Source organism: Cynoglossus semilaevis, chromosome 8, assembly GCF_000523025.1.
Source record: "Cynoglossus semilaevis isolate Cse_v1.0 chromosome 8, Cse_v1.0, whole genome shotgun sequence".
In the NCBI taxonomy this organism is placed as follows: Eukaryota; Metazoa; Chordata; class Actinopteri; order Pleuronectiformes; family Cynoglossidae; genus Cynoglossus; species Cynoglossus semilaevis.
Window position 1 is genome coordinate 12,603,314 of NC_024314.1, and position 11,204 is coordinate 12,614,517.

Below are 11,204 nucleotides of genomic sequence, written 5' to 3' on the forward strand. Positions count from 1 at the left end.
CTTTTGAATACAGGATTCAGACCAGGCTAACTAGACCCTCTGGTCCAGAGTAGAGGCAGGAAGGAGCCAGTTTTGGTCAAGATGTGGCCCACATCACCCAGCATACCTGGATACTACACTAGGGCACAGTAACTAAGATGGTAACTTTTCAGAAATAGAGATGTGGCTGAGATAAGATGTCCCCCACACATGGTTGCACCAGATCGCTTGTCCATTTGCGATCTGGTGCAACCATTAGACAGGACAGTAGAAGTTTATCAGGCCTCTTCGGAGCCAAATGAATACAAACTGACGCCCATATATGCGCACGCACACACACACACACGCACGCACACGCACACACACACACACACACACTTTCCATTCAGCGGTGTGCTCAAAATGTTTCTTTACTTAACATTAAAAGTTCCTGAATCAAAACTTTTCTCCCCAGGAGCTGGCTCTGACTGAAACTCTGATACCGTCTTGGTTCTGCAGTGCATTCTGGGTTATTTTGTTTGGGCAGTCAAGCGCCGTCTTCTGTGCACAGCAAGTCGTAAGTAGCAAAGTAGAGAAATGATTTGATTTGATTAAGATGTGGTGGAAGGTGGTGCGTTCAGGACTGGAGGTGTTTTGTCTATTTGGCGCCCTGGCAGCATCTTCTCCACACTTTTTTTTCCCCAGGAGTGAAACCGGAGTGTTGTTTTTGACTGCAGAACATTTCAAAGTCAGTTGGCAAATCTGGGCACATGTAGAGCTCAGGATATGAAATTGGAGGGGGGATGGGTTGGGGGGGCACTGGTAATTACACAGATCCTGACAAATAGCAGGTAGGTGGAGGCACACTTGGTGTTAGGGCTGGGGCTGCAGGTGGAAATAGGCCATAATATCCTTTAAAACTGCAAATGGGAAGAGAGCCAGTGTACCCTCAGTGACCAGTGCTCTGAGGTCTAGACAGGCCAACGCATGCAATTTTCACAACCAAACTAAAGAGAGCAAACAAAGAAAAGTTGAGGAGAACGGGTAAGGAAGTGTTTTGAAGGAAAGTTTAGAAACCCTGAGGAGGGTGGAATATTTATAGCACACATTCTGGTTTAATTTTGTGCCTTGTTTATTTCTCTAGGTTTAAAAAAAGACATACTTTAAATATAAACTCTTTAAAGAATAATTATAATAATAACAGTGAACAATTTCAATTTTCAAACAGACATAAAATCATTTAATCTGAAGAAATCTCGAGAATTTGGTTTTGATTCTTAATAACACAAGTCCATTGAGAAAGCTGACGATTTAATCTGACACTGACAGGAAAGCTCCTGATTGGCTACTGTCTGCTTCAGTAAGGTTTAGAAAAAAAGGGGTAAAATAAACAAGGTATCTCAGTCACCTGAGTCACATTTACACAATTGAACAAAAAATGGAGACAAGAGTGAATCAAAAAGACAACAGACTTCTCCACTGAGGCTCAATTGCTCAGACTCCAATACCTTTCAGGGCCTGCGGTGCGTTCAGGGCAGTGTGTTATTTTGTTTAGGTCAACAGAAACAAATTCCTCTGATCAAAAAGAAAAAAAAAGACCTGATGTCAATCACACAACGTTGGCTGGTGAATAAATAGGACAAGAAGAATGTGGACTTTCAGGCCAAATAATAGATACTAGATAGAATAGAAAATAGATAGCTTCTCAGTACACTAAGAAAAAACACTGGGGAAACAACTGTGGTCCACTTTTGAATACAGGGTTCAGACCAGGCTAACTAGACCCTCTGGTCCAGAGTAGAGGCAGGAAGGAGCCAGTTTTGGTCAAGATGTGGCCCACATCACCCAGCATACCTGGATACTACACTAGGGCACAGTAACTAAGATGGTAACTTTTCAGAAATAGAGATGTGGCTGAGATAAGATGTCCCCCACACATGGCTGCACCAGATCACTTGTCCATTTGCGATCTGGTGCAACCATTAGACAGGACAGTAGAAGTTTATCAGGCCTCTTCGGAGCCAAATGAATACAAACTGACGCCCATATATGCGCACGCACACACACACACACACACACACACAACTGTGGTCCACTTTTGAATACAGGATGATGAGGAATATAGAAATAGAACTTAATAAGGAAACTGGAATGTTGCATTATTCAACCTAAGCAAAACTGTTGCATTGACAGCCTCTTAGAACAATAAATGTGGATGGATGTTGAACTATTGAATCTCCAGTGTTTATAGTCAGTGTTTAATCCTCTCAACCACACCTACTACGTGTACTTTAACAAACTGTACGCAGATGCACACACTGTGGTATTTCAGCGGACATTTACAGCCACAGCCACTGGCGCCCTGACCCGTCTGCCCCGTCACCGTCTGATGATGTCACCTGATCATTTTCTGGCTGAACAGAGCAGGTGTTCCACATCACACTAAAGGAAGCCTGAAGACGATGTAGAAGTACAGGCAGACTGTGGAAATGGGCAGAAATATTTCACATACGCACAACCACGAGTGAACCCAACAATCAAACTCCGCCCCGTCATCATCTCTGGCAGCGTCCACTCTTTTAAAACTACACTTTTTACCTCCTCTAGAAAAACATCTCTTGATATCTAGCCATTACAAAAGCCACATAATTGTAATGATCACAAACTGGGGGATGAATGAAGAGATCTGAGAATTAAAAACCCTCAAAGAGTTTGTCTCACTGACAAGAAGGAACCACACTTGTATGTAGAAAAAAAAAAATCAATTAAAAGTGGATGAGGAGCAGAAACACTCTGCTGAGAAGCTGAGTTCTCAAACGTCACACCAGGAACCACAGGATGAAGGGAACGTCAGCCTGTGGTTCCTGGAAGGTACTGTATACTGGTTTGGCTCCACCGCGTGTCACTTGTGTCACTTTGATTCTCCTCCCGCTCCAATAATCACTTCATGTTTTCCATGGAGATCAGCTGGTCTCGTACTGTAAATACATGAGGCAGTGGGAGGACTGCTGTCATCGGCTGTGACCAGAGCGATGGCTGTGTTTATTTTTACTACTTTTAAAGAGCCATTGTTTTGGCCTGTGTGCTTCAGTTTAAGATACAATACATACGATTGTGATTTAAGATTTCTTTATATAAACAGTCATTATTGTCCATCACTGTTTACATTTCGTCTGTGTGTGTGTGTGTGTGTGTGTGTTGTCGCTGTTATCTGAGATGGAGCAACAAAAGCAGTGTTAAAAACACAGTGACACTTTGGAGGCCTCCACACAGCACACACGAACAACACTAACACACACACTCTTACACACACCTCTGGAGGCAATTATAAATGTTTAGGGAGAAAATAAAAAACAAATTATAAACAATCCGTGGTGGCTAATTTCTCTACCGGGGAAATATTTTCTCAGAGAATGGAGCAGCCTCTCTGTGTTTGGTTTGTCCCAGTCGTATTTACACTAAAGAGGGTGGTAATTATTCCGTTATTTCACAAAGTAACCTAAAATACAATTACTGTCATATCGTATTTCCACGTGGAGTAACACAGCAGCAGAAACTGTGGCTTCAGCTGAAAACTGTAGAGAGCTAAAAAAGATTTAAAAAAATACGAAATGCCAAATATTTTTTTAAAATGACTGACTAAATAAATAAAAAAGCCAATACATTCTAGCCACCTTATTGTTGTCAGTTTTTACATCAACTGCTCACCCCGACATGTTAGTAAGTATAGTTACGCCTCTGTTCCAATCAAGGATAACTACAGTACAAATGAACAAACCCTGACATTATTGGGTTGTGTAATTAGGGTTGATGAATTGAAGGGCTCTGCTCAGCTGACACTGACAGTTTTATTACCCTCCATCCGCACCACTGCAAACATTATTTATTACCAATATGCCAAGTTATAATTGGGCAATTTCAGCTCCATGTGTAATAAATATATAGCAGATTTTCATGCTTCAAATTAACCACTTCAGCTAAAAGCTAATATCTCTTTAAATTGGCTTTTACAGTATATAATATCTGAAATGACTCATATTTTCCAATTGGTTGAGCTGCCTTCTGTTTTGGTCCAAATATTATTATTATTATTAATAATACTATGACTTACTGTTGATGTATTTTTATTATTATGAGTAGTAATATTAAATATTGTTATTATATAATGGCCATGAAGCCAATTAACATTTTTCCTATTCAGTACATTTACATGTCTTTATAGCTTTATAGCTAATTATTATCTATTAGCTACTGCTATTTATTATTAGCCAGATCTTAACTTTTTTATTTGAGAATTTTTTTAACTGCAACATCATTCAAATTTTGTAACCATATTTTGGCTAACACACACTGTTTTTAATCTTACATTTCTCTGATGCACTTAATATGTGTTATGCAATTTATTTCATTTACTGCATTTGGCTAAACTTTAGAAAAATCACATTAAGGTAATGTTTCTGATTCTTTTTGCTTTCACTAGACCTGTATGTGTACATTCTTGTATTTTGATTGGTTACTGACCCAACATTTGGTTATTTGTAGCTAATTTATTTGTTTGCTGCCTTATGCAATAGCTTAAATAACCTTTCACATTTTCTGGACCAAAGCTAACAAGACAGCACCGGTACTGCACATTGTACACATACAGTATTCAGCACGTAGTGAAACATTTTAGTTTGAAATAGTTCTCTGGAGCTCTGCAGCTAAATAATATAAATATTATTTGTATAAAATATTAAAATTATAATCAAGAAGGTTTCTAACCTGGCCAAGTAAAAAATAAATATTAACTTTTTCTTTCTTCTTTTTTTTTTACAGTCAAGTAAACATGACATCAACAATACATAGAGTAAAACACTGACTTTTTCTCTGAAAGTCCAGCTCAGCATTCAGTAGACCAGCCTCAGCACTTTGGTAACTAATCCTCTCAGTGTCTCTAGAGTGCACACCTAATCCCCACTAATCATCCCAACATTTCCATCTTATTAAGTTAGACAATACATTGATAGCAGTGGCTTGTCCAGGCCTCCCCACTATGCAACGTTACACCTCCAGACTCTGCCACCCTGAACCCTGCAGGCTCACGGCTGAGGCTGACAGTCGGAGTTCCTGACTTTGACGTTTCACCAGCCGCCCGCGCAGATTAGAAGCGTCCGCGGAAAGCAATGATTAAGTATCAGCCTGTTTATTGTGAGTGTCACTGATTGCTGGTTGTGAAAATGTGGCTCTTGGCAAATTGAACTGAGAGGTTATTTCAAAAGCAAAGTACAGAAGTACTATATATAGTTATTTTTCTTTTTTAGATCATTTATAAATCTTTATATTTTATGCTGTTTGTTGACCTAATCTGGGTATTAAAATTACCTTAATTAGTTTTGTCCAATGCTAAGCTAACTCTTGACTAAATTTAAGCTCATGTTAGCTAAAAGTGAAAAGCTTTGAATCCTAGACCGAAGTGTCACAGTAGGAGAATTTGACCCGTGGGTATTTTCAAATGATCAAATCTGGCCCACCTTTGAGAATACGTTGAAAATCCAGAAAAAGAGTTTTCTTGGACCCTTTGACAACCCATGCTTTATATTCACACGGCCACCTCCCTGATGAATAAACAGACACACCGTGTTATGCAGCGCGTGCTTTGATTTGTCTGATGTTACAGCTAATTTAACAGCCGTTTGCACTATTTTACAAGCCAAGTGAATAATTTGGATTTTAAATCACACGTTGCTGTTGCTTTCCACTTGACTGACAGAAGGTACAGTATCCCTTAAAACAAATTCTTCTAAAATATATATTTACTCTGAGAATTTTCCCTCTCTCCCTGCTGCAGCTTGTTTCTATATTGGCAGTGGTGCCAGACGTATTTTGATTAAATGGTCCCCCCTGGCTCATAGTTTAGCCAGAGGTATTGGGTTTCGCCTAAAATTAGCCATCAGACTCAATTTATTACCACAATTGAGAGGCTCAAAAAGTGCCCATAACAGCGCCTCGGCTAACACGGACTAACCTCTGCCGGGCCATATAATGTTGCATTTTAATTCAGCTGCAGTGATGGTAAGTGAGACGCAGCCCATTACCAGTTACAGCCTTTTCTTCCTCCGTTTCTCTGAAGAATGAGTCTGATATTAAAAGAGTGTTAGGAAAACACTCAAATCCAAGATAATTTTATTAAGGTACAAAACCCTGCTTTTCCCCTTCTGACTCCTTCGGACTTGTTTTACAGGAGGATGCTGTTACACATACGATTATGCACAGAAATTCTTTAACAACCACAGACATGCACAGCTATGCAGGGAGAAGCTTTTAAAAGGGGTGAACGTACATTTCTATTTGGCACGGGTCACTGTGAACATCCACACAAAAATCACACTAAGACCACTGTTAAGATTTCAGCAGCTTCACCACAGCAGTCAACAGGAACTTTAGCATTCTGAAATATGTGCTACTGTTAATGCGGGGCCAGATTTGTGATCTTTTGATTTTCATTTTTAATTCCTCAACTCATCACAGAAGGAAAAGATGCACAAATGTGACCTCTATCGATCCTGAATCTCATATGGTACAAAGTCAACTGAACAGTCAATTCTATAGAAACACAGCGCTTTCAACAATTTCTCCCAGAAAAAAAAACTGAAGCTGCAAAAACAATTTGTTTTCAAATGTTTTTACACAACACTAACAGTAGAGCATGTCCAGCTGCACTGGATTATTCTAGTCTAGTCTAGACCAGTAGAATGCAGTCTAGTTTAGCCAGGTCCAGTCCAGATTGTGTTTTATATTTGTGGTTTGTGGAGAGGCACCAGTGCAGCAGTGTTACAGGGGTGATAGACGGGGCAGGATTTATCAATAATAAAACTAAACCTGTGAGCTTGGTGACTTTCAGTCTCAAATACTATTTGAAAAAGTTACTGTTTGGTAATTTCCCAGCAGATGTCCTGAAGCAGCTGGAAGTTATATTTACCAGAGGTGTTGATTTTATGGCCCTCTCACATGCTTTTCTCCTCTCCTCCTCCTCTTCCTTCACTTGTTTACCCCCCTTGCTCAATTCCTTTCCATCTCTCCCCACTTGCACTTCCCTTCTTGAGCCATCTTCACCAGAATCCTCAGCAGCGTCTTTGCTCTCTCTCCAGCCTATTCTTAGCCTGAGCTGCGGCCACTCCAGGAATATTTTTAAAGATTATTACAGTATTCATAACCCCTGATTTTTTTTTTTACCCCTGGGCTCTGTTCCAAAGTCTCTCTCTCCTTCTGCTCTCTACCTTCTACCTTTCTCTCAACAGCAACCTATGGTTGTAAAATAATAAGAGCATCAGCCAGTAATAATTTGAAGTCCAAACAGAGACGACGCTGGCTGACGTTTATTGAAACCTCATCCCCCCGCAGGCCACTTCTCCCTTTTTTTCCTCCCAACGCCGTCGCTGTTTGTGCAGACTGGGCCCGAGTGCTGGCCGCTGCCTTAATAATGAGGCCTACGGCCGGCCTTGGCTTCAGCTGATGCTGGGGGGGAAGTGAGGGAGGCAGAGGACTGCTTTCATTGGCTCTCATTATACCTGAATAGCAGACGGCAGTGGAGTGGAGACATGCCACGAGACATTCAGGTGGACTGTAGCTAAGAGCAGTGAGACAGGTACAGCTAATGAGGTTTCAGGTGAGACACACTGGTCAGGTGACCAGCAGAGGGAAGCAACAATTCTTTACATCAAATCAATCCACAGAGAAACGAATATTGCGAGGATTACTGTCCAACAGTTTTCCTTAATGGTATTATATATTTTATTTTTGACTTATGAAGGTTCTTCTGGGCTAATTGAAAGTTAATTCACATTTAAAAATAGAGGAAAAGTTTACATCCATTTTTTAGGTACTATATAATTGGTTATCTGGTATGTTATAACAGCTGTGCTTTTACAGGAGGATGCTGTTACACATACGATTATGCACAGAAATTCTTTAACAACCACAGACATGCACAGCTATGCAGGGAGAAGCTTTTAAAAGGGGTGAACGTACATTTCTATTTGGCACGGGTCACTGTGAACATCCACACAAAAATCACACTAAGACCACTGTTAAGATTTCAGCAGCTTCACCACAGCAGTCAACAGGAACTTTAGCATTCTGAAATATGTGCTACTGTTAATGCGGGGCCAGATTTGTGATCTTTTGATTTTCATTTTTAATTCCTCAACTCATCACAGAAGGAAAAGATGCACAAATGTGACCTCTATCGATCCTGAATCTCATATGGTACAAAGTCAACTGAACAGTCAATTCTATAGAAACACAGCGCTTTCAACAATTTCTCCCAGAAAAAAAAACTGAAGCTGCAAAAACAATTTGTTTTCAAATGTTTTTACACAACACTAACAGTAGAGCATGTCCAGCTGCACTGGATTATTCTAGTCTAGTCTAGACCAGTAGAATGCAGTCTAGTTTAGCCAGGTCCAGTCCAGATTGTGTTTTATATTTGTGGTTTGTGGAGAGGCACCAGTGCAGCAGTGTTACAGGGGTGATAGACGGGGCAGGATTTATCAATAATAAAACTAAACCTGTGAGCTTGGTGACTTTCAGTCTCAAATACTATTTGAAAAAGTTACTGTTTGGTAATTTCCCAGCAGATGTCCTGAAGCAGCTGGAAGTTATATTTACCAGAGGTGTTGATTTTATGGCCCTCTCACATGCTTTTCTCCTCTCCTCCTCCTCTTCCTTCACTTGTTTACCCCCCTTGCTCAATTCCTTTCCATCTCTCCCCACTTGCACTTCCCTTCTTGAGCCATCTTCACCAGAATCCTCAGCAGCGTCTTTGCTCTCTCTCCAGCCTATTCTTAGCCTGAGCTGCGGCCACTCCAGGAATATTTTTAAAGATTATTACAGTATTCATAACCCCTGATTTTTTTTTTACCCCTGGGCTCTGTTCCAAAGTCTCTCTCTCCTTCTGCTCTCTACCTTCTACCTTTCTCTCAACAGCAACCTATGGTTGTAAAATAATAAGAGCATCAGCCAGTAATAATTTGAAGTCCAAACAGAGACGACGCTGGCTGACGTTTATTGAAACCTCATCCCCCCGCAGGCCACTTCTCCCTTTTTTTCCTCCCAACGCCGTCGCTGTTTGTGCAGACTGGGCCCGAGTGCTGGCCGCTGCCTTAATAATGAGGCCTACGGCCGGCCTTGGCTTCAGCTGATGCTGGGGGGGAAGTGAGGGAGGCAGAGGACTGCTTTCATTGGCTCTCATTATACCTGAATAGCAGACGGCAGTGGAGTGGAGACATGCCACGAGACATTCAGGTGGACTGTAGCTAAGAGCAGTGAGACAGGTACAGCTAATGAGGTTTCAGGTGAGACACACTGGTCAGGTGACCAGCAGAGGGAAGCAACAATTCTTTACATCAAATCAATCCACAGAGAAACGAATATTGCGAGGATTACTGTCCAACAGTTTTCCTTAATGGTATTATATATTTTATTTTTGACTTATGAAGGTTCTTCTGGGCTAATTGAAAGTTAATTCACATTTAAAAATAGAGGAAAAGTTTACATCCATTTTTTAGGTACTATATAATTGGTTATCTGGTATGTTATAACAGCTGTGCAGGACTAAAAATATATAACTTTGTTGCGAACTTGAATTGGATTTATCCACTAAATGAATTCTGAGAATGATCAGGACTAAAAATATATAACTTTGTTGCATTCTGAGAATGAGTGAATACTAAGGTTACCTGCTTATTTCTTTGAATTATTAGAATCAGAACAGTGCTCAGAGTCATAGGTCATTGATAAATGACCTACAGGACATCCATGTTTGGAATACAGCATTAATAAGTTGTAATATGAGCCCAAGTCAAAGTGCGTCAGCAGCGTAAGAGGCGCTCATTAGACTCCAAAAGACCCCCAACTGTGAGGCAAAAATAAAGAGTAAATTCAGGCAGACGGACAGACAGACAGACAGACAGGTGGCTACAGGGTGAAATTAAAAACCCCAAGTGCCTGAAGCCCCACTTACTGGAACTCCAGTGGATTCCTCTGGTCAGTGGTCAGGTAAGACAAACTAATCATCACTTTCTATGGACTTAGGTCTGACCGCAACGCTGCCCAGGACCAGGCCGTGCAGACTGAAAAACACCCAGGCCAGGTTCTTTTTCCACTGTCGTCACCATTACAGGCCGAGCCAAAACAATTCTACAACATTAAATCAATAATAGAAGTTAAGCAATTAGCTCTGCCCCCTCCTCACAATCTGTGTGCAGCAAACTGGAGTGGGGATTTAATTAAATAATATTTGGCACGCTGCACAAGTTCCACCGCAGACAGGGCAGAAAAATCCATAGGTTTCAGCAGACACAAAGTGGTGTACAGTGGAGGTGGGCTTGTGTTTCCTCCGACAGGACTTTTGTGGCCAAGAACAATCTGGAGGAGCACAGCTGAATGTTTTCATTGTGTTTGTTCTGCTGAGTAGGGCACCACGGTGGGTTTCTGCTGCTCAGGCTGGTTCTCTGCCTCACACCCACACTCCAGATATTTATAAAAAAGATGCTACACATGATACAACACCAACACCCCACCTGCCTGTTCAACTGCTGCCAGGAGAGTGTGTTTTCACTGGATAAATCAATGAGGGTCAAATGCCCCACACTTTCATTGAGATGATTTGTTTACTTTGTTCAGAGCCCGGTCTCAAACACTGTCCCTGTCCACGGAGCATGGATCTGTGTTAATTGGGCTCTGGGGTAAAAATCTGTCACTCTGATCTACTTACACTTCTTAACATGGTGCAGGGGAAAAACACACTCCATTTAAGCTATAACATAGGAACAGCTAATACCTCAGTATTAGCCACTTTTTATACCTCACTTTTAAAATAAAAAAAAAAACAAATTGATAGAGCTATATTAAAACATTTTGTAACATGTAACAACTTTTTACCAGGTTTTCACAGTTTTGTAGACTATGGTAAAAACCGCCAAGGTTTAACCATTGAAGGAAAGAGAAGCTAAATATCTGCACACATGGAGAACAAGCAAGTGCAAATACAAAGGTGAAACAGGATAAAGGGAGGGTCAGGGGGGAGGAGGAGGAGGTGAGAGTAAAAGTGGATTTTTTCAAGACAATCTCACAGAAGGAGGTGAAGCAAGTTGTTGGAGCTGGACTTGGAGGTGTGTTTGAGAGGGTCGGGGGGCACGGAGGGTCTGAGAGGTAGAGAGATGGATGAACTCAATTATCCTCCTATTTTTCTTCACAGCACTGAA

General features: G+C 41.0%; 1 protein-coding gene across 7 annotated transcripts in view; it reads right to left on the reverse strand.

Annotated features, from left to right (window-relative positions):
- LOC112486239 (bone morphogenetic protein 4) overlaps positions 1 to 11,204 on the reverse strand; it is a 147,202-nt gene that overhangs the window by 120,832 nt on the left and 15,166 nt on the right. The gene's annotated exons all lie outside the window — the stretch shown is intronic.